Source organism: Ornithorhynchus anatinus, chromosome 21 (assembly GCF_004115215.2).
Source record: "Ornithorhynchus anatinus isolate Pmale09 chromosome 21, mOrnAna1.pri.v4, whole genome shotgun sequence".
NCBI lineage: Eukaryota > Metazoa > Chordata > Mammalia > Monotremata > Ornithorhynchidae > Ornithorhynchus > Ornithorhynchus anatinus.
The window spans coordinates 24,161,639-24,184,082 of record NC_041748.1 but is presented as its reverse complement, the minus strand read 5'-3'; the positions used below and the strand labels follow the sequence as shown (position 1 = coordinate 24,184,082).

The following is a 22,444-nucleotide window of genomic DNA, read 5'->3' as shown; positions in this document are numbered from 1 at the left end:
TACCCGGGGGGCTCACAGTGACCGGCCTTGATTAGTTTAGCAGCCCAAGAGGTTCAGGGGAACCGTTCGCCCCGAAGCGGGGCGGGGCAAATTTGGGCTGAGGGTGGCGTGGGCTGGGCGGGGGTTCGGGCGAGGGCCTGGAGGAGTTGGGAGGAACCGGGCGGGGGTCGGGCAGGGCCGATGCTCTTGGTGCTCTGCACAGTAGGCGCTCAACAAATACGATTGAATAAACGAAGGGTGGCCGGGCCGAGGGGGCAGCGGAGGAGCTCGGGACTGACCGACTGAGGGAGGGGCCCGGGGTCGTTGGGGAAGGCAGAGCGTGGGGAGAGCCGCCCTCGCAGCCCCCCGGCCCCCTCCCCGACCCGCTCCGCCCCCCGCGCCCTGGGCCAGGAACTTCCCTTCGTACGTCCGTTTGGCCGCGACCTCCCAAGGCCCGAGGCCGACCCCCCGGGGGACGCCCCCCGCCCCGCCTCTCACCTCCTCCCCCTGCAGCATCGGCGCTTTCCCAACCCTGCAGCTGCGTCTGAGGAAGCAAACACACCGATAGTCCGGTCCGCCCCTCCCCGCCCCCGCCATCGCCCCCCTCCCCACCCCCGCGTTCCTTTCACGGAATTTCATTAATTGGAGATCTGGGGAGGATGGGCCCGGGTCCAGAGATTCCCACCGACAGAGAGGAGAGGGCAGGGGGGAAGGACGGGGGGAAGGGGGCAGGATCGGGGTCTGAGGGAGGGGGGAGGGGGCTGACGGACACGCGGCAGGGGAGCGGCGGCCGCTTTGACCCTCTGAGGTCGACTGCCTTCAGGCTGCTGCAACGACCTTGGGCGCGGGGGATTGAGAGGATTTTCTCTGTGTTTGAGGAATCTCGATGAGCAAATATTGACGGAGGCAGCGGGGGGCCTGGGGGGACACGGACGGATTGCCTCTCCCTGGGGGAGGGGGCGGCCGCTCGCGTCCCGGCGCAGACTCTGCGGGGGCTGGGGGCGGGGGCCGGGGGCTGGTGGAGGGGGTGGGGGATGGGGGCGGAGACCCCTTGCACCTTTGTACGTTTCTCTCTTTACCGCCTGCGGTCGGTTTCGTCACCGTCTCTCTCGAGGGTCTTTTTGATCCGTCCTCCCGCTCGGACACCGGCGGGCCGAGTCCACCCAGGGTCTGCGGGTCTGCCCCTGAAGGGAAAGCTCCTCGACGGCAAGGACTGCCTCTAGTACTTCTTCTGACTGACCCCGAGGCTCCTGCAAAAGAAAAATACCATGCAAGAAATAGTTACCCAGCACAGCCCCGTGCACACAATAGGTGCCCGCTAGAGCACTCTGTACAAAGCAGGTCCTCGGGGGAAATCTCTTTTTTTCCTCTCTCTCTTCCCCCTCACCCGCCCCCCGTGCCCCTCAGGAGGCTGTCGAGGTTTTCCGTTTCTGGAGAAGGGGCAATTATCTGGTTCAGGCTGAGCAGCGAATGGGCACGGCCCCTCCCCCGGCCCCGGGGCTGGGCTAGCGGGGCTCCGGGCTCAGAGAGCCAACGCTCCACTCGATTGGGCTCGGCGGCTGCTCCGGTAACTCAGAGAGACCCAGGGCTGGCTCGGAGGCTTCAAAGCTCAAACCCAGAAGCAAAGAAGAGCCGGTCAGAGACGGCGAGAGACGGAGAAAGACTCAGAGAGAATCACGGGGCGGGGGGGGAGACAAAGAGAGGGAGGAGAGACAGTCGCACGCACACACAGAGACTGAGATACAAAGGAAGAGGGAGACAGAGACACCCAGGGAGTGGGGGAGACGGAGGCAAGGAGAAAGGCGGGCGGGAGCCGCTCAGCCTCCTCGACGCCCCTTCCTCGACCGGGCCGGGCGGCAGGGGATTGGATTGGGCGAGTTGGGACTGATCAGGACGGACCGAACCGGGCCGGGGATCGGGACCGGACCGAACTCGGGGCAACGGGGAGGGGAGGAAAGTCGGGATCAGGACGGACCGAGAGATGGGCAGGACCGGACGGAGGTCAGACGTTCCCGGGAAGCTTTGAGGGGGGACGGGCGGGTGTTCTTGGGCAGGGATGGTCTCTATCTGTTGCCGAATTGTACATTCCAGGGGCTTAGCACAGTGCTCTGCACATAGTAAGCGCTCCATAAATAGGAATGAATGAATGGAAGGTCTCCGACGCCCGACGTCGTCGAGGAACGAGGCCCGGGACGGCGGCGCCACCTAGCGAGAGGCCGGGGAAGCGGCCTCAAACCAAGCGTTACTCCCCTGGCCCTGCCCCTTGCATTCATGCAATAGTATTTGTTGAGCGCTTACTATGTGCAGAGCACTGGACTAAGCGCTTGGAATGGACAATTCGGCACCAGATAGAGATCATCACTGCCCAATAACGGGCTCGGGGGAGACCAGACAGCAAAGCAAAATAGAACGAAACAAGACAACAACATCAAGATAAATAGAATAAAGGAGATATGCACCTCATTAACAAAATAAATAGGGTAATAATATATACAAATGAGCACAGTGCTGAGGGGATGGGGGAAGAGCTGGGCGGGGGGGGGGGGACGGGAGGCGAAGCCCCTTCTTGTAAGAGAAGCAGCGTGGCTCAGTGGAAAGAGCCTGGGCTTCGGAGTCAGAGGTCATGGGTTGGACTCTCCCCTCTGCCACCTGTCAGCTGTGTGACTGTGGGCAAGTCACTTAACTTCTCTGTGCCTCAGTTACCTCATCTGTAAAATGGGGATTAACTGGGAACCTCACGTGGGATGACCTGATTACCCTGTATCTCCCCCAGCGCTTAGAACAGTGCTCTGCACATAGTAAGTGCTTAACAAATACCCACATTATTATTGTCCCTGCTCCCGCCAGGACGAACCCGGTAGAAAAACTCCATGTTGCGGAATCACCTATTGCGGGCCGGGCGCAGGGAAACCCTCATTCATTCACTCGATAGTATTTCCTGAGCGCTTACTGGGTGAAGAACACTGTACAGTGCGCTTGAGAGAATACAAGAGAATTAGCAGACACACTCCCTGCCCATTGGGAGTTTACCCCCCTGCCCCCTGCTTCCGGAATATTTGGAACTCGCTGGGGGTTAGGTTTACCTTTGGGAGTTTGTGTGCACAGCTGGGCTTGGCTTAGAGGGTGGGGGCTCCCTTCGTCAATAGGGTGTGGCTGAAATGCGTCTTCAGGAGCTGTGATGGGTTGCACTGAACCATCCACATTCTCTCCCCTGGAAACTCCTGCAGAAACAGCAGCTCCAGTGTGATAACCCCCCACCTCGCCGCACCGGAGTGGAGGCCGGGAGCCCTGCCACCCCTCCCGATGAACTTCCCACCACCATCTGCTGTAGCCCGGGATAGGGGGGAAAGGCCCGGGCGGCTGGAATTCTCCCTCCTTGGAGTGTCGGGGTGGCTGCGACTCCCAGGGTCGAGCGCTTCCCTCCCCCCCGCCCCCAGGCCCAGTCCAGGGCTCGGCCAGCCACAGGTCAACTTTGCCGGCCGCCCCTCCATCTGCCCAAGGCCCGCGGCCCCCAAAACCGGCCCCTGGCAGGTGGCACAGGGCACGCAGCACCCGGCAAGCTGAGAAGCGGCATGGTTTAGTGACCAGAGCACAGGCCTGGGAGTCCGAGGATGTGGGTTCTAATTCCGTCTCCGCCACTTGTGTGCCGTGTGACTTTGAGCAAGTCACTGATGAAGACTGTGAGCCCCACGTGGGACAACCGGATTACCATGTATCTACTAAGCATGCTATGTGCTTGGCACATAGTAAGAGCTTAACCAATAATGGAGAAGCAGCGTGGCTCAGGGGAAAGAGCCCGGGTTTAGGAGTCAGAGGTCATGGGTTCTAATCCCAGATCTGCTGCTTGACAGCTGTGTGACCATGGGCAAGTCACTTAACTTCTCTGACTGCAGTTCCCTCATCTGTAAAATGGGGATGAAGACTGTGAGCCCCAGGTGGGACAACCTGATTACCTTGTATCTACCCCAGTGCTTAGAACAGTGCTTGGCACATAGTAAGCACTTAACAAATACCAACATTATCATTATCCTCCATGCCTCAGTTACCTCATCTGTAAAAGAGGGTTTAATACTGTGAGCCCCATACGGGACATAAACCGTGTCCAGGTGATTAGCTTGGATCTCCCCCAGTGCTTAGAACAGTGCTCGACCCATAGTAAGCGCTTAACATATACCATCATCATTATTATTACATACCCACGGACAACTGTGGCCCAGGCCCACTGGATAAAGGCTTCCCGTAGACTTTCCCTCTGCAGGGGTGAGTCGGAGCTGGCCGGGAGGCCGGGCAGGGTGACCCTTTCTCGGCCGCCCCCATCCCCGGCCTCTCTCCCTCCGGGCCGGGGAGGACAAGAAGGCAGGCACGGGATTCACACCCATCGACCCGCAGCCTCATGATCTTTAATGAATGAGCTCCTGCTAACAAAAGGCATCGATCGCTAGGGAAAGGAGCTCGTTTACAATGTCTCCCGTGACGCCTCTCCACCCCCCTGCCGACTTCCGGCCCCCACACTCTAACACCTGCCGCCCGACCCTGTGTGCACAGTGCTGAGCTGGGAGCCTGCTCTATGAGGAGCTCTTTGCTGGGAGCCTTCTGTGCACAGAGCACTGTGCTGGGTACAGAGGGCTGTACAGTGAACATCTACGGCGTGCAGAATACTATGCTGGGTGTTGTATGTAGGCAGAGCACTGTGCTAGGCACCACCTGTGCAGCCAACCCTTTGCTCACATCCTGCTTCTGGCCTGGAACGCTCTCCCTCCTCAGATCTGACAGACGATTACCCTCCCCGCCTTCAAAGCCTTACTGAAGGCCCATCTCCTCCAAGAGGCCTTCCCAGACTAAACCCCACTTTTCCTCCTCTCCCAGTCCCTTCTGCCTCGCCCTGACTTGCTCCCTTTGCTCTCCCGCTCCTCCAGCCTCACAGCACTTATGTATATATCTTTAATTTAATTTATTTGCATTGATGTCTGTCTTCCTGTGAGCTCGCTGTGGTCAGGGAATGTGTCTCTTTATTGTTGTATTGTAATAATAATAATAATGTTGGTATTTGTTAAGCGCTTACTATGTGCCGAGCACTGTTCTAAGCGCTGGGGTAGACATAGGGGAATCAGGTTGTCCCACATGGGGCTCACAGTCTTAATCCCCATTTTACAGATGAGGGAACTGAGGCACAGAGCAGTTAAGTGACTTGCCCACAGTCACACAGCCGACAAGTGGCAGAGCTGGGATTCGAACTCATGAGCCCTGACTCCAAAGCCCATGCTCTTTCCACTGAGCCAACTACTACTACTAATAATAATGTTGGCATTTGTTAAGCGCTTACTATGTGCCGAGCACTGTTCTAAGCGCTGGGGGAGATACAGGGTAATCGGGTTGTCCCACGTGGGGCTCACGGTCTTCCTCCCCATTTTCCAGATGAGGTCACTGAGACAGTTTTCCAAGTGCTTAGTACAATGCTCAGCACACAGTAAGCACTCAATAAATATGATTGAATGAATCAATGAACTGTGTGCCGAGTGCTGTGCTGGGTGCTGTCCCGGTGCAGAGGGCCAAACTGGGGACCGACCACATGCAAAGTCCTGTGCTGGGCACTGGCTGTGTGCAGACTGTCGTACAGGGTGTTGACTGTGTGCGGAGCAGTGTGCAGAACTGCACTCCTGTGTGCCTCTGGGACTTTGCTAATTCTTGAGAAGAAAAGAGCATGGCCCCGCTGGGCTTCTTCCTAAACCCAGCCGGTGAATCGGGGGCTATTGACCAAACTGCATCTGGCTCAGGCACAACTGTCCCTCCACACCAGTGTGTGTGTGTGTGTGTGTATGTGTGTGTGCATGCGTGTGTGTGTTTTCATATGAGTGTCCGAATGCATGTGTGTGAGGTTCCCATTCCTGGACTCTTGAGCAGCGCACTTCAGAAGTTCCCACACCCTTGGACCAGTGAGAAAATGTAAGCTCAGAGAGGTTGTGCACTGTGCCCAGGGTCACACAGTACAGTATCTGGACTTACTCCCTATTGGCCCCCGATCTGGCTTCCTGCCACCCAGGGGCTGGATGTGTCAGCTATCGGCGGGAACGCGGGGCTGGTCTGCCCACTCCCTCCTCTCCCCAGCCCACGGTGGGGGGGGGGCCGGGGGTCACCCCGTACCCCCAGGCAGTTCTAGTCCCCTCAGACCACAGAGGAGGCTTTAAAAGCTGGGATCGATCAATAATCAATACGTCACATTTGTTATCCACGAAGCAGACCGACGCCACTTTCACTTTGTCTCTCATGAGTTATGAAAAATTCAAGACTTCAGAGCAGGCGGGCGGGGCACCAGCCCCACATCCCCTTCCGACAGACACCGTCGCTGCCCCGCCTCATGTCTCCAGAGCCCTCTGAGATGCCCCCTCCTCCGGGCCGCTCCAGCCTTCACCGGGCCGTTGAGGCTGGGGGCCTCGGCTCCCGACCCCTGCCCCTTCCCTCCACACGCTCACTCCTTCCTCCAGGCCCGGCCCGATTCCTCCTCCGGGCCTCGGATCTTTTGTTCCAGTTGTACTCACCCAAGTTCTTAATACAGTGCTCCGCAAGCAGGAGGCACTCAATAAACACCACTGATGACAGGAGTTCCGTTCCGCCTCTCCGTTTCCACAGTTAATACTGAGTTGTTGCCTGCTTCCTGGAGTCACCTGTGTCCAACTCCCGCTGAGACTATTCACCTCCCGAGGGCAGGAATGCCGTCTTCTAAGTCTGCGGATGCATTAAAATAGTATTAATTAATAATGATGATATTTGTTAGGAGCTATGTGTCAAGCGCTATTCTAAGCACTGGATTGATTGATGGATGGATTCGATGGAGAATCATCTAATTCTCCATTAGAATCACAGTCTAATTCTCCATTACAATCTAATCTCATCGATTAGACTGTAAGCCCGTCACTGGGCAGGGATTGTCTCTAACTGTTGCCTAATTGTACATTGCAATCATTTAGTACAGTGCCCTGCACATAGTAAGCGCTCAATCAATACTATTGAATGAATCAGTCGCACCCCACCCCACCTCATCATCCCTCCCTGCCTCTATCTACCCTCTGCCCAGGCCTGCTGCTGCCCAGCCTCCAGCTGCCCACCCTACGGCTGTCCACCTCACAGCTGTCCACCATGTGCCTGCCCACCCTGCGGCTACCCATGCCATGGCTGCCCATCCTGTGGCTGTCCACCCTGCAACTGCCCTCTCTGCAGCTATCCACCCCGAGTCCGCCCACACCGAGGCCGCCCGTCCTGCGGCCGCCCACCCCCCATCTGCCTGTCCCTGAGCCCGCTGCTCACGAAGTGGGCAGGTTGGCACTCAGGTTGGAATCTTTCCCATCAGATTCCAGCACCAGTGGCCCTGGAAGCTGGAGACAGCTGCTCCTCAGCCAGAGCTGGTATTTATAAACGCAGCAAGACAGATTCCTACTACAGAATCAATCTCTGCACAAACACAGCTAAATTATTCATACAAATATTATATATGATCTCCCTTTATTTTATTTTGCTTGGAGATTTTTTTGTTTTAGAAAAGCAGAGGACCTGATAGAGAGTCCCCACCTCAGACCTCTCTCAAGGGGGCAAGGTGCCTCCCTTTCCCTCCCCTTTACCTCTCACAGACCTTCCCACATCCCTGACTCTCCCCTCCCATCTCCATCATCTTCATTATCACCAATGGTATTTATTGAGTGCTTACTCTGTGTAGAGCACTGTTCTAAGAGCTAGGGAAAGTACAGTACTGCAGAGTTGGCAGGCCCATTCCCTATCCTCAACGAGCTTACAGTTTTGAGGGGGAGACAGACATTAATATCAATAATCATTGATGACATATCATTTAAAGTGACATCCAGAAGTGCTGAGATGCTGAGGATGGGGCGCATATCAAATGCCCAGAGGTCACAGAACCAAGCCTGTAGACAGCGCAGAAGGAGAGCAAGCCGGGGGAAAGAGGACTTGACTGGAGAGGGCCTTTTGGAGGAGATCTGACCTTAATAAGACTCTCCATTCCTGATTCTCTCCCAATGACCCAGCACGGACCATCTCACACCCCTGACTCTCCCCCAGTGACCCGGCACAGACATCCCACACCCCCAACTCTTCCCAAATCCATCCCTGACTCTCCATCAGTTAACTGTATTTATTGAGCGCTTACTATGCGCAGATCACTGTACTAAGCGGCTGGGAGAGTACAGTGTGACAATGTAACAGATATAGTCCCAGCCCCAAAAGAGCTGACAGTTCAGAAGGGGAGACAGATATTTACCTAAATGCTGTGGGGCCGGGAGAGGGGATGAATAAAGGGAGCAAGTCAGGGTGACACAGAAGGGAGTGGAAGAAAAGGAAAAGAGGGCTCAGGGTAGGCCTCTTGGTGGAGATGTGCCTTCAGTAAGACTTTGAGAGGGAGAGAGTAAATGTCTGTTGGATAGGAAGAGGGAGGGTGTTCCAGGTCACAAGCAGAGTATGGGTGAGAGGTCAACGGCGAGATAGACAAGATGGAGGCAGAGTGAGAAGGTTGGCGTTAGAGGAGGGAAGTGTGTTGGCTGGCTTGTAGTTGGAGAATAGCAAGGTGAAGTAGGAGGAACAAGGTGATCAGTGCTTTCAAGCCAATGCTAAGGGGTTTCTCTTTGATGCAGAGGTGGATGGGTAATGACTGGAGGGTCTTGAGCGGTGGGGAGACAAGGCCTGAATGTTTTTGTAGAAAAATGATTCGGGCAGCAAAATGAAGTTTGGACTGGAGTGGGGATAGAGAGGAGGCAGGGAGGTCAGCAAGGAGGCTGATAGAGTAATCAAGGCAGGAGAGGATAAGTGCTTAGATTAACGTGGTAGGAGTTTGGATGGGGAGGAAAGGGCAGATTTTAGTGATGTCGCGGAGGTCATAATGACAGGATTTAGTGATGGATTGAATATGTGGGTTGAATGATGAAGAGGAGTCAGGGATAACACCAAGGTAACAGGCTTGTGAGATCAGACGGATGGTGGCACCGACTACGGTGATGGGGAAGTCAAGGAAAGGACAGGGTTTGGGTGGAAAATTAAGGAGTTCTGTTTAAGACATGTTAAGTTTGGGGTGATGGCAGGACATCCAAGGAGAGATTCTTGAAGGCAGGAGGAAACGTGAAACTGCAGAGAGGGAGGAGATCAGGGCTGGAGATGGAGATTTGGGAACCTTCCTCAAAGAGGTTCTTGTCTGTCCGTCTCCCCCGATTAGACTGTAAGCCCGTCAAACGGCAGGGACTGTCTCTATCTGTTGCCGACTTGTTCATCCCAAGCGCTTAGTACAGTGCTCTGCACATAGTAAGCGCTCAATAAATACTATTGAATGAATGAATGAAAGGTGGTAGTTGAAGCCATGTACGTGAATGAGTTCTGCAAGGGAGTGTGTGTAGATGGAGAATAGAAGGGGACCCACGACTGAACCTTGAGGGACCCCCACCGTTAAGGGGTGGGAGGCAGAGGAGGAGCCCGCCAGAGACTGGGAATGAGCAGCCAGAGAGATAGGAGGTAAACCAGGAAAGGACAGTAGGCTGCACTTCTCCCTGTTAGAGCATCAGCTTCTTGAGGGCAGGGATTGGGTCTACCAAATACTGTATTCTCCCAAGCACTTAGTACAGTGCTCTGCATTCAGTAAGCACTCAATAAATACCACTGTGATTAACTGTTCACGGAATGTGGGGTTGGAGCCACTCTGGAATAGTCCTATTCCCTCAGGGCCTCCATGTGTGTTTGTCTGTACTGTAAACTCCCTGTAGGAAGGGAACATGGCTACTGACTCTGCTGTACTATCATTCATTCACTCCTTCATTCATCCGTACTTACTGAGCATGTACTCTGTGCAGAGCACTGTACTAAGCACGTGGGAGAGTACAATATAACAATAAACAGACACATTCCCTGCCCACTCCCAAGCGCTTAGCCGAGTGTTCTGCATACAGTAAGCACTCCATAAATACCACTGATTGACTGTCTGTCTGCTTAATAATAATAATGTTGGTATTTGTTAAGCGCTTACTATGTGCCGAGCACTGTTCTAAGCGCTGGGGTAGACATAGGGGAATCAGGTTGTCCCACGTGGGGCTCACAGTCTTGATCCCCATTTTACAGATGAGGGAACTGAGGCACAGAGAAGTGAAGTGACTTGCCCACAGTCACACAGCCGACAAGTGGCAGAGCTGGGATTCGAACTCATGAGCCCTGACTCCAAAGCCCATGCTCTTTCCACTGAGCCACGCTGCTTCTCTATAAAACCTGGAATCTCCAAGAAGGCAGGGCCTGGGACCAGCTCTGATACCCAAGAAATGTCCAGTGGAGATCTCACGGCGGTGGTGAGAGGGTCGTGACCACGGTGCCGGTGCCAGTGGGAACACTGGCCTCCTGGCCCCCACTTTCCTCTGCCGATTTCCGTCGGCCCGCTGCCAGTCCCAACCCCACCCCGAGCTGAGGGATTTGTTCCCCCGACGCTGAGTGCCCAAACAGCCAACATCTGGTGGAGATTATCCAATTTCCAGGCATCTGTCACGGAGGGGCTCAGGGTGGCCGACGGCAGCGGTCCCGGGCTCAGCAGCCCCGTGGAGCCCACGGCCCCTCTAACGACTGTCCGGGCCATAATCCGGTCGGTCGGCGCGCCTGGTCCTCTCGATCCGATTTCCAGCTTAGGCCAAAGCCCCGGCCCGGAAGATGATCATCCAGCCCCCCAACAATCCCCAGGCCAAATCCACCTCCTCATCTGCCTGCCAGGGGCCAGGCCGGGTTGGGGGGCGGGGAGGGCTGCCAAGGACTTCTCAATCCAGGAAACGCCTTTGCCACCTCATCCCCCAGTGATGGGGATAATAATAATAATTCACAATAGTACTACTGATATTAGCGGTATTAGTTATGGCCTTTCTGTGTGCTTAGCATTGTGCTAAACACTGGGACAGACCCCAAGTCATCAGGTCCCTGTCACACATAGGGCTCAGAGTCTAAAGGGGGTGGGAGTGTGACCTTAGTGGAGACAGCCGTGGCCTGGGAGTCAGAGGACCTTGGTTCTAATTCCAGCTCCATCACTCACCTGCTCTGTGGCCTGGAGCAAGTCACTTAATTTATCTGGGCCTCAGTTACCTCATCTGTAAAACAGAGATGAAGACTGTGAACCCCACGTGGGACATGGACCGTGTCCAACCTGACTGTCCTGTTTCGATCCCAGAGCTTAGTACAGTGCCTGGCACCTAATAAGCGCTTAAATTCCATTAAAAAAAAAGGGAGAACAGGTGTTAAATCCCCATTTGATAGGTGAGGAAACTGAGACCTGGAGAAGTGAAGTGACTTGCCCAAGATCACATAGCAGAAAGGAGCATGACCTAGTAGAAAGAGCACTTTTGCGTCAGAGAACCTGGGTTCTAATTCCAGCTCTGACATGCCTCTGCTGTGGGACCTTGGGCAAGTCAATTAACTTCTCTGTGCCTCAGTTTCCTCAACTCGATTCCCCTTTTCCCTCCTACTTAGATTGAGAGTCTCAGTTGGGACCTGGTTATTTTCTCTCCCCTCCAGTGCTTCTTGCCCATCTTTTATGGCATTTGTTAAGCGCTATCTAAGCGCTAGGCACTGTACTGAGCATTGGGGTAGAAACAAAATAATCACTTCCCACACGGGGCTCAGAGTCTAAGTAGGAGGGAGAACAGCGATTGAATCCCCATTTTGCTGATGGGGGAATTGAGGCCCAGAGAAGTAAAATGACTCGTCCAAGTTCCCACAGCAAGTACATGGCAAAGCTGGGATTAGAACCCAGGTCCCCTGCTGACTCCCAGGTCCGTGCTCTTTCCACTAAGCCACTTCTCACGGGTGGAGGGGGATGTTGTTCAGGGGTTTCATTCCAATGAGAAGAGGGTGCTAGCACTTTCAGAGGAAAAGGACCAAGAATAGACTCTGCAGCCCACAGGGCGATGATGGGGGCAGGCCCGTGGGGATGGGAGTACAGGTATTAAATCCCCACTTCACAGATGAGGAAACTGAGGCACAGAGAAGTTAAGTGACAACATAGGTGGCAAGGCAGAAATAGATTAGAATCCAGATCTTCCGCCTCCCAATCTCAGGTTATTTCCATTAGGCCTGAGGTGGCACTCCCTCCCTTTTCATATCTGACGGACCATTACTCTGCCCACTTTCAAAGTCATATTGAAGGCCCATCTCCTCCAAGAGGCCTTCCCTGACTAAGGCCTCCTTTCCTCTTTTCCCGCTCTTTTCTGCGTCACCCTGACTTGCTCCCTTTACTCACCACCCCCCGGGGCCCCAGTCCCATAGCACTTAGATTCATATCTGCAACTTATTTATTTACATTGTCTGTTTCCCGCCCCCAGACCCTAAGTTCACTGTGGGCAGAGAACCTGTCTATTATATTGTTGTGCTGTACTCTCCCAAGCGCTTAGTACAGGACCCCGAACACAGTAACTGCTCAATAAGTACAACCGATTGGCTGAATTATTGAGGCCTTGCCGGTTTTTTTTTGATCTCTCTCTCCCTCTACCTGTCTGTAATGATCTCTCTCTCCATTTCTGTATCCCCTTCCTCTGATTTACCAGTCAGAGATGCCAGTGACCACCTCCTGAAGTTTAAGACCTACCACCTCTCTCCAAGCTTTGTTCTCTCCCTTTTATCGCTCTTCTCTCTACACAGTGGTATTCACTGGGCGCTTACCACTGGGCACTTACTATGTGCACTGCACTGTACTAAGCACTTGGGAGATCACATTACAACAGGAATGGCAGACATGATCCCTGCCCACAGCAAGCTTCCGGACTAGAGGCTCCCCATTCCCCAGCCTTGATCACCCTTCCTCTGGGGAGCAGTGGCTGGCTGCCGCCCACCCGCAGCCTTTCTACAGCCCCACTGGGAAAACCCTGGCGGGAATCAGGGCTCCATTGCCCACAGTTGTGGGGGCATTTGAGGAGGTCTCCAGGAGCCGGGGAGGGGACCGGAGGCGGTCACGAGAACAGGGTTCTACTCCCGTATCGGTCTCTGGCTCCACCTCCGAGCTGCTGTGTAATACTGGGCAAGTCACTTACCTCTCTGGGCCTCAGTTTCCTCATCTGTTCTCTTCCCCGTTAGACTAGGAGTCCCATGTGGGGTGGGAGCTGTGACCAATGTGATTACCTGGATCTGTCCTTGCCCATGGAGTAGCAACGTGGGCTAGTGCATAGAACATGGGCTTGGGCGTCAGTAAAACCTGCAAGGCTCTGCCAGTTGTCTGCCGGGTGACCCTGGGCAAGTCACTTCGCTTTTGAGACTAAGTTACCTCATCCGTAAAATGGAGATTAAGACTGTGAGCCCATGTAGGGCATGGACTGTGTCCAACCCTCTTAGTATAAAGCCCGGCACAAGGTAATCATTCAACAGATACCCATAAAAAAACAGTAAGCATGTGATCGATACTGCAATTAACTAATGAACTAATCGCTGAAGCCACTGTGCCCCATCCCGACCCTCGCATCTCGTTTCTCCCCTCCTCCACTGGACACCACTTGCTCTGAGGGAGGAGCTCGTGGTGGGTAAGGCAGGGGTGCAAGTAATGGGGTCCTTGTCCATTGAAAGCAGCGTGGCCCAGTTGAAAGAACCTGGGCCTGGGAGTCAAAAGGACCTGGGTTCTAATCCTGGCTCCACCCCTTGTGTGCTGTGTGACCCTGAACAAGTCTCTTAACTTCTCTGTGCCTCACAGTTACCTCAAGAGTGAAGTGGGCATTAAATCCTACACTCTTCTACTTAGACGGTGAGCCCCGTGTGTGAAAGGGACTGTGTTCAACCTGATGGTCAGAGCCCTAGGCCTGGGGGTTCAGGAGCCCTGGGTTCTCATCTCAATTCCATCCACTGCCTGTTGGGTGACACCTAGACCCAGTTATTTACCTGATCGGTGCCTCGCTTTCTTCATCTGTAAAATGGAGATTCAAACACTGTTCTCCCTCTTTCTTAGACAACGAGCCCCGTGTGGGACAGGGACTGCGTCCAATCCCATTATCTTATATCTACCCCATAACTCAGCATTGTGTTTGGCATATAGTAAGTGCTTAACAAGGACCACAATTAGCAATATTAAGAAGAAAGGGAAGATGATGATGATGGCATTTGTAAAGCACTTACTATGTGCCACGCCCTGTTCTAAGCACTAAGGTACATACAAGGTGATCGGGTTATCCCAAGTGAGGCTCACAGTCTTAATCCCCATTTTACGGATGAGGGAACTGAGGCCTGGAGAAGTTAAGTGACTTGCCCAAAGTCACAGAAGGTGGGAGAGAGAAGTGGTGAGGAAAAGGGGAAGAAGGAAGGAGAAAGAAGGGGGAGAAGGTGGTGGGAAAAAGGGGGAGAAGGAAGGAGGTGCTCAGGTGAGCGAGGAGTGGATGACACAGATCCACCATTGACTTTCTCCATAACAATGAGGAGGTTTTCTCTGGATCGGGAAAGCCGACTTCAAATCAATGGCATTTGAGTAATTGAAGATTGATTTTAATTAAGTCTGGGAAGCTGTGCTACCGTGAGCAGGCAGAGGGGCTTCTCTCCCCAGGAAGCAGCAGGGAGAAACCGATCGGGTTTGCTAAGGGAGGCAGGCATGGGGAGTCTGAATGACACTGAAGCGGCTTCGCCATTGACTCGTTAATTGAGTCGCCTATTACGCTGATTACTGATACAGGATTCCGCGGCCCAGGTTTGACATTTCCATGGAGCGCTTTGGGGAGTGCGGGGGTGGGGGCGGGAGGGGAGGGGAAGGGGAGTGGAGGCTAGCTGAAACTACAGCTGGGGAAAGTGGAACAGACAGACAGACACACACACACATCCTTCAACACGGCACCAATAAACGTAGGTGATATTCTCGTGTGTGTGTGGATGGCAGAAAAGTCCACAATCCCATGCCATACTGCCATACACACACACAAACTGCCCTATCCACGCACACCCACACCCACAATGACTGCACTGTGCCCACGCAGACTGTCCACAAACACAGACACACACAGACTGTCCTACGCTGCCTTGAGGTGTTTGGTGCCGTTAACAGACTCTAGTGCCTTCCTGGGGTGGGTGTACCTGTTGCCGGTGGAGGGGGGGAGGCAAACAGGTAGAGGGATGGGGCAGGGAAGGGCCTCCGGGAGTGGACCGGCCTGAAACTGTCCCGGCCGCCGCTCTGGGCCTTTATGACCCTGACGGGAACCACCGGGGTGGGGCCAGCAACCGTTTGCCCTCGCAGACCGGGCGCTGGAGGGAGGGGGCGCGACCGGGGAAGATGCGGTAACATCAGCGCCGGCGGCGGAATTATGATTATATTGACTCGGCGCTCGCTACGTGCCAAACACCGCATCTAACGCCGGGGGAGGTTCAAGATGGTCAGGTCGGACACAGTCCCTGTCCCAAGTGGGGTTCTCAGTTAGAGAGAGTGCAGGGCTCTGATCCCCATTTTACAGAGGAGAAAACTGAGGCTCAAAGAGGCCACACAGCAGGACTAGAGTCGGGGCTGTCCAGGGCTCGACTGACGGGCTGAGACTCTGGACAAAGACTCTCAGTGCAAAACCCAAGTCGGGAAACCCAAAGCGAGGTGGGCAGAGGACACCTTTTAAGGACATGGTGAAGCAGAGCGTCACACAAGGCTGCTTCCCAGCTAAATGCTGGGAGTCGACGGCTCAAGACGGACCAGCACGGTGCACCGTATCAGGAAGGAAGCCGTTCCCCGGGAGCAAAAGTGAAAAGGAGGAAAAAGAGAAAGCAGCACCGGGTCCTGCCAACATGAAACACCATACAACAGGGGACTCACCTCTTTGTGTGCCCAGTGAGGCCAGGGCTGTGGATCGCGCATTACTGAGCTCTTCGGTCACACGCACATTCTTGGACGAACTTCATCGTCAGTGAAGTCTTTTTCAAATCGGGAGGACAACTAAATAATAATAATAATAGTACTTGTTAAGTTCTTACTGTGTGCCAAGCACTGTTCTGAGTGCTGGGGTAGTTAATCAGGTTGGACACGGTCCTGTGAGAGGAGTGAGATTCATTTGAATTTTACAGCCCAAGACCCCGAAGCAAAGAGCAAAGGTTTTAGCAAAAGAGAGGGTCGAAGGGTTCTTAAAAGGGAGAGTGGTGGTGGTGTTATTGGTAATAATGATGATAATAATTTTTATGTTATTTGTTAAGCACTTATTATGTGCCAGGCACTGTTTTAAGCACTGAGGTAGATAAAAGGTCATCAGGTTGGGCACAGTCCATGTCCTATTTTACAGATGAAGTTACTGAGGCACAGAGAAGTGAAGTGACTTGCCCAAAGTCACACAGCAGACAAATGGCAGAACAGGGACTAGAACCCATATCCTTTTGACTCCCAGGCCCGAGCTCTATCCATTAGGCCACGCTGCTTCCCCTAGTATTTGTTAAGTGCTTACTAAGTGCCAAGCACTGTGCTAAGCGCTGGGGCAGATATAAGTTAATCAGGGACCACATGGTGCTCACAGTCTAAGGAGGCTGGAGGACAGTTATTGAATCCCCATTTTGCAGAGGAGGGAACTGAGGCTCAGAGAAGTTAAGTGACTTACCCAGGGAAAGCACAGCAGACACGTGGCAGAGCTGGAATTAGAACCTAGGTGCTCTGACTGCCAGGCCCAGGCTCTTTCACTAGGCCATGCTGCTTCTCAGCATGTTACCAACAGGGAGAGGATGGCGTCAGTGTGACCAACGGGGAGGGCAGCGGTGTTCCCAGGAGGGAGGCTGGTGGCGTCCTTGGCAGAGAGGGTGGCGGTGTTCCCGACAGGGAAGGTGGTGGTGTGAAGAACAGGGAGGGAGGTAGTGTGACCGACAGAGTACGGGAAGGAGAGGGAAGAGACGAATGTAGCGTCAGGATTTCCAAGTGGAGATATCCAGGAGGTGAGGGCAGACTGGAGAATGGAGGGCCCGACGAGAGGGCAGGGCCGGGCTGGCGGATTGAGCCAGCGTCCAGGTACAGGGGGTGGCTCTGACATCAAGACACCCTGGGATTATTCTGCCCAGTTTACAGGGGAGGAAACGGAGGCCCAGAGAGGCTCACAGACGCCTGGGTTGGGGGAAGGGGCCTAAGAGAACTGCCGCCCCCAGCCACCCAGAAACAGTGGGAGAGCTACCCAGAAACCGGGCTCTCTCGCTTTGGGGTCTGTGGGCCGTAAAATTCAAATGAATCTCACTCCTCTTATAGGGCTGTTCCTAGCTCGATTAGCTATAATTAATAATAGTTGCCATTAATGACTTTCTCTTTTCCGAGTAATTAAAATACACCCCTATTATTACCATATAAAGCTATTATCTGTCTTAGAATTCCTGCTGAATTTCTAAAATCTGTCCTCCTGGGTCTGTGAGTGTCGCCTGGAGCCAGAATTGCTGCTCCTCAAAGCCCACCCACTGGGGCAGGGGGCACTGCAGCCGGTCTCCCCGCCCCCCGCCCGAGCTCCAAGGTCTTTCTGAGAGTCCTCTCCTCCAGGAGGCCTTCCCTGGTTCACCTCCCATCTCCCCACCATTCCCTCCAACTTCTACTTCACACTTAGAGAGCTTCCTCCATCGAGTATTTCTTTTAATGTCTGACACACCGACTAGGCTGTAAGCTCCTTGAGGGCAAGCGCTGTGTCTGCCCACTCTATCGTACTCTCCCAAGTACTTAGCACGGCGGACTGCACAAGGAAAGCACTCAATAAATACCCTTGGTTGTTTGAATGATTCAGGCCTTCCGGGCCACCTAAGCACTTGGGTAATCTCCGCTCCCCCTTCCTGCCGTCGCATTTACGTTCGGACCTTTCGACGTAAGGTGCTTCCTCCAATCTCTAATTTATAAGAACATCCCTCTCCTCCTCTAGATTGTAAACTCCCGGAGGTTCAGGACTTTGACTATAATTTCTCCCCGAATCTCCCAGCGCCTTAACCTACGTCAGCGCTGACGTGACTCAGCGGGTGCTCAGCACAGTACTCTGCACGCAGTAGGTACTCAGCGCAGTGCTCTGCACACGGTAAGTACCCCCAAATTACCACGGTTCAATAGCACTTACAGTCATCCATCAGATTTATATACTGCGATTTGGATTTCGGATATCTTTCCGGTGTCTATTTGACCGGATGGGCACGAATTGCTCTCGATACAGTCGCCCGAGTCCAGACAGCATGACTGATGCCAGCACGATTTGAACAGTTTAATGTGTTTTCATTTAAGTTGCTCGCCACTCCACAATTAATTTTAAAAGTACTAAATGTAGTTATTAATCATTGTGTAATTATTACCTAATATCGCATTTATTATGTCATTACTGAAGCTACTCATCCTCCCATCCATAAGATTTAAGCTATTTCATTGTGAATTACATTTCCTAAATATCAGTTAGCTTCTTAATTCATTTCCTCATGTCATCCGGAATTAGTGACCAAGAGACAGAGAAGGAAACCGCGTTAGGCGGGGAAGGAGAGCATTGAGCCGGGGGACGTGGGGCTGGGAGAGCGCCGAGCGGGGGAACATGGGGTCGGAAGAACGATAAGCTGGGGACCGGGACAGCGCTGAATGGGGAGGGGACTATCTGGGGACCACGGGACTGGGAAAATATTGATCTGGGGCTGGGGGCAGGGCGGAGCGGGGAGGTGAGCGGTGGGACGCGGGGCCTCGTGCAGCAGCACCCGCCGCCACCCACCCGATGGCGTCGTCCACATGGGCACCTGATAATCTTGGCGGCCGGAGCTTCTTAGCCTACAAAAACCGGACCCTTCCCGGCTTTACCGTTAAATCGAAACACAATTACATACCAAATCCACCCCATCTGTGCAGACCTCCTTGAAAAAGCACAGGCTTGGGAGTCAGAGGACTTGAATTCTAATCCCAGCTCTGCCCCTTGTCTGTGTGACCTTGGGCAAACCACTTCACTTCTCTGGGCCGCAGTTCCCTCATCTGTAAAATGGGGATTAAGACTATGAGCCCCACGTGGGATAGCTCGATTACCTTGTATCTACTATCTGTTTGGCACATAGTAAGCATTTAACAAATAGCATTATTATTATTATTCTTCAGACGGCCGGGGTGGGGAGCGGGGCTCTTCCCGAGGGGCGGAGCTTGTTCTGTCGAGGTTCCTCCCCCTGGGGGTGGGGGGAGGAAAAAGTGAGGTGATGGGGTGGTCGGGGAGAGAGGAGTGGGGCTGGATGGGTCCGTTCCCCCCCAGTCGGCTCCAGAATCCAGACCCACCTCGCCCCAGGGAGGACATCGACTCGGGGCCAGAGGGGTCACTCCTGCCAGACCCCTGCCTTGGGGCAGGATCCTGGTCTTTGGGTGCCCACGACCGGCCAGAGAGGATGGGCAGCTGTGGCCCTTCAGGAAGGAGGGCCCCAGGGGCCCAGCCAGAGCCCTCGAGTGTCCAGGGGCAATGCAAGGGAAGGGCTGGGGTGGGGCCTCTCTCTCGAAAACCCAAGGCAAGAAGCCAAGCCTCTCAGGCTCATGAAGAACTGGGCACAGATAAAGGGTGGTTTGGGGAAGCAGTATGGCCTAGTGGCAAGAGACAGGACTTGGGAGTCAGAAGATGCGGATTCTAATCCCGGCTCCGCCCCTTGTCTGCTGTGTGACCTTGGGCAAGTCATTTCGCTTCTCTGGGCCTCGATTTCCTCATCTGTAAAATGGGGATTAAAACTGTGAGCCCCATGTGGGGCAGGGACTGTGTCCAAACCTGATTACTTGCATCTACCCCCCCAATGCTTAGAACACCGTCTGGCACGTAGCACTTAACAAACACCATCATTATTTATTATTATTTATTACTATTAGGGTTCCACTGGGGACTTTCCTCAGAGACAGTTTGATATGCAGCCCTATACAGTGTCTGCACACAGGAGAGGGCCAGCACAGGGCTTGGCACAAAGTAGGGGGCCAGGAAAGAGCTTTGCCTGCACTAAATACCTGATAAGAGTGCTCTGAACTCAGTCGGTGTCCAGCACAGTGCCCTGCACACAGAAGGCACCCAGTGCAAATGGTCCCTACCCTGGAGAAGCTGACGATTTACTGGGGAACACAGGAAGATACAGAGTGTGGGTCTATTCCAGGAAAACAGGAGGGAAACCCAGTCACAACTGGGAACTGTCAAAGTAAGCCAACCGAGGAATGATTACTGAATAACTCGAGGCTATAGGCTCCCTGTGGGCCAGAAACATGTCTACCAACTACTTTGTACTTTCTCAAGCACTTAGTACAGGGCTCTGTACATGGTAAGTGCTCAAAAACATACCATGGACTGATTGATTCATTGATTGACTGATAACTGCCATGGCTTGGGAATGGGACCAACTAGGGAAGGTCTCCTGGAGGAGATGGCTCTTTAACCCGAGGCTGAAGGAAACTCGCCAAGCCAAGCCCTGGACAGAGTTCCTGCTGGGAACTGGGCATTTCGTGGCGAGGGCTGGAGGGGGCGAGGGGGCTGGCGGCCGGTGGGGGGGAGAGGGGTCACCTGCAGAGGGTCACGGAAGCCCTCTGCCACTCCGCCAGACTCTGTCCCCACCCCCACTCCCTGCTTCTGCACAGTGTCGAGGAAATCCGACCTCAGGAGGGAAGGACAAGGTACAGGGTTAGAAGAGATGTATGCCCCTTACCTGCTGGGCCCTGCGCCCCCGCTGGGCACACTCCCCTGAGAAGCAGCTGGATAATGGAAAGAGCCCGCGCTTGGGAGTCACAGGTCGTGGGTTCTAATCCCAGTTCCGCCAGTTGTCTGCTGTGTGATCTTGGGCAAGCCACTTCACTTCTCTGGGCCTCAGTTATCTCATCTGTAAAATGGGAATTAAGACTGTGAACCCCACGTGGGACAACCTGATTACCTTGTATCTATTTGAGGACTTAGAACAGTGCTTAACACATAGTAAGCGCTTAAAAAATACCATAATAATAATTATTATTATTACCACCCTCCTCCTTCAGGCCCTCCCCTCTGGGCAAACAGCCGGCCACCAGAACGGCAAGTGGGTGGGGGGTAGGCCAACTGCAGGGGACTCTCATGAGGGTTAGACACGAGCCCTCCATGCATACAGCAGCCCATCAGGACAATAGAAGGGAGGTCAGGTGGACTCCAGGGCTAGAAACCACCCCCGCAACGATATCAGGTCCGCCTCACCAAGACCACAGTTGCCCAAGACAACATGGGGGAGGAAATGTGTCTACCAACACTATTATGTCATATTCCTCCAAGCACTTAGTACTGTGCTCTGCACATAGTAAGAGCTCAATAAATTCAAATGATTGATTGAGGATAGACTGACCGCAGGGGTCTCCCAAAAAGGCCAAGCCTCCCCGCCCCAACATCCAGCCCTCCCTTCTATGTCCACATCAGTCCACCGGGACAATGGGAGGGCAGGTCAGATGCAGGGGCCCCCCAGGAGGGCCAGACCACCCCACAACATCCGGCCTTCGCCTCTGTGCTTTCAGCAGCCCTCCGAGACAAAAGGGAGGGGAGGGGGGAGATCATCCAGACCGCAGGGGTCTCCCCAGAGGGCCAGAACTCCAGTCCGCAAAACTTTCTCAGACCACCGTCTGGGCTGCACTTGGAGCTGGGAACTGGGATAAGTGAACTGCGGTCCATTCAGGCCGCAGATTCCACCCAGGGTGACACCGGCAGAAAAGAACCCACGAACGGAGGCCCAGTGGACCAGAGTGGCCACCATGCGGGGTGTAGGGAGGCGAGGTGAACCCCCGGCCCCAGCCGGTCCTGAAGGCAGAGCACGAGGAGGAGGAGGAGGGAGACCCCTGGTCTTTGGGGCTGATGGGCCGGTGCCCCCGGGTTCCAGCGGTGGGTGGGGAGGGTGATGAGGCCTAAATGGGAAGGAATGGACTGTAATTGCAGCAGGGGAGATTGCAGTGGGACACAAGGAAGAACTTTCTGACTTACCGGAGGCAGGGGTGGGAAATAAATGCCGGGATGGATGACCCAGTGAGAGGAAGGGGGTGTTGGTCGAGGAGATCTTCAAGGGAAGTACAGACATCTTCTGCCATCCACCCTGGAAGGGCTAGTCGGTCATCTGCCTGGAAGCAGGGGGATGAACCCTCTATGGTCCTCTTGGCGATGGGATGCTGGTACCAGGGGCTCGATTGCTGTCAACTAAAGGAATGAAAGGAGTTTTAAGTGTTCCAACTACTCTTCCCACCTTCAAAGACAGCAGAGATTGTCTCTCCCAATTATTGTACTGTCCCTCTTCCAAGCAGTCAGTACAGTGTCCCTCCAAACAGTAAGCGCTCAATCAATACCACTGATTGTTGGGGCTGAGCTGTTGATGAGGTTTGGGAAGCAGGATTAGGCTGGATTATCCACTCTGTGACTGATTCTGCAGCTAATAATGACAATAATGTCTGCGCTATTTATTGGGTGCTTACAGTGTACCAGGTATCGTGCTAAGCACTGGGGTAGGTACAAAATGGTCAGGTTGGACACAGTCCCTGTCTCACATGGGGCTCATGGTCTAAGGGAGAAGGAAAACAGTTATATTAACA

General features: G+C 54.0%; 1 long non-coding RNA gene across 1 annotated transcript; it reads right to left on the bottom strand.

The window, feature by feature from the left end:
* Nucleotides 1–476: 476 nt before the first annotated feature.
* LOC120638010 lies at nucleotides 477–20,649 on the bottom strand. The gene is made up of 6 exons (XR_005659464.1): nucleotides 20,560–20,649; nucleotides 15,752–15,871; nucleotides 6,516–6,702; nucleotides 3,063–3,200; nucleotides 1,037–1,229; nucleotides 477–523 (listed from the first exon to the last, which is right to left on the bottom strand). It is a non-coding gene; the product is annotated as an uncharacterized LOC120638010 (long non-coding RNA).
* Between the last annotated feature and the right edge of the window lie 1,795 nt (nucleotides 20,650–22,444).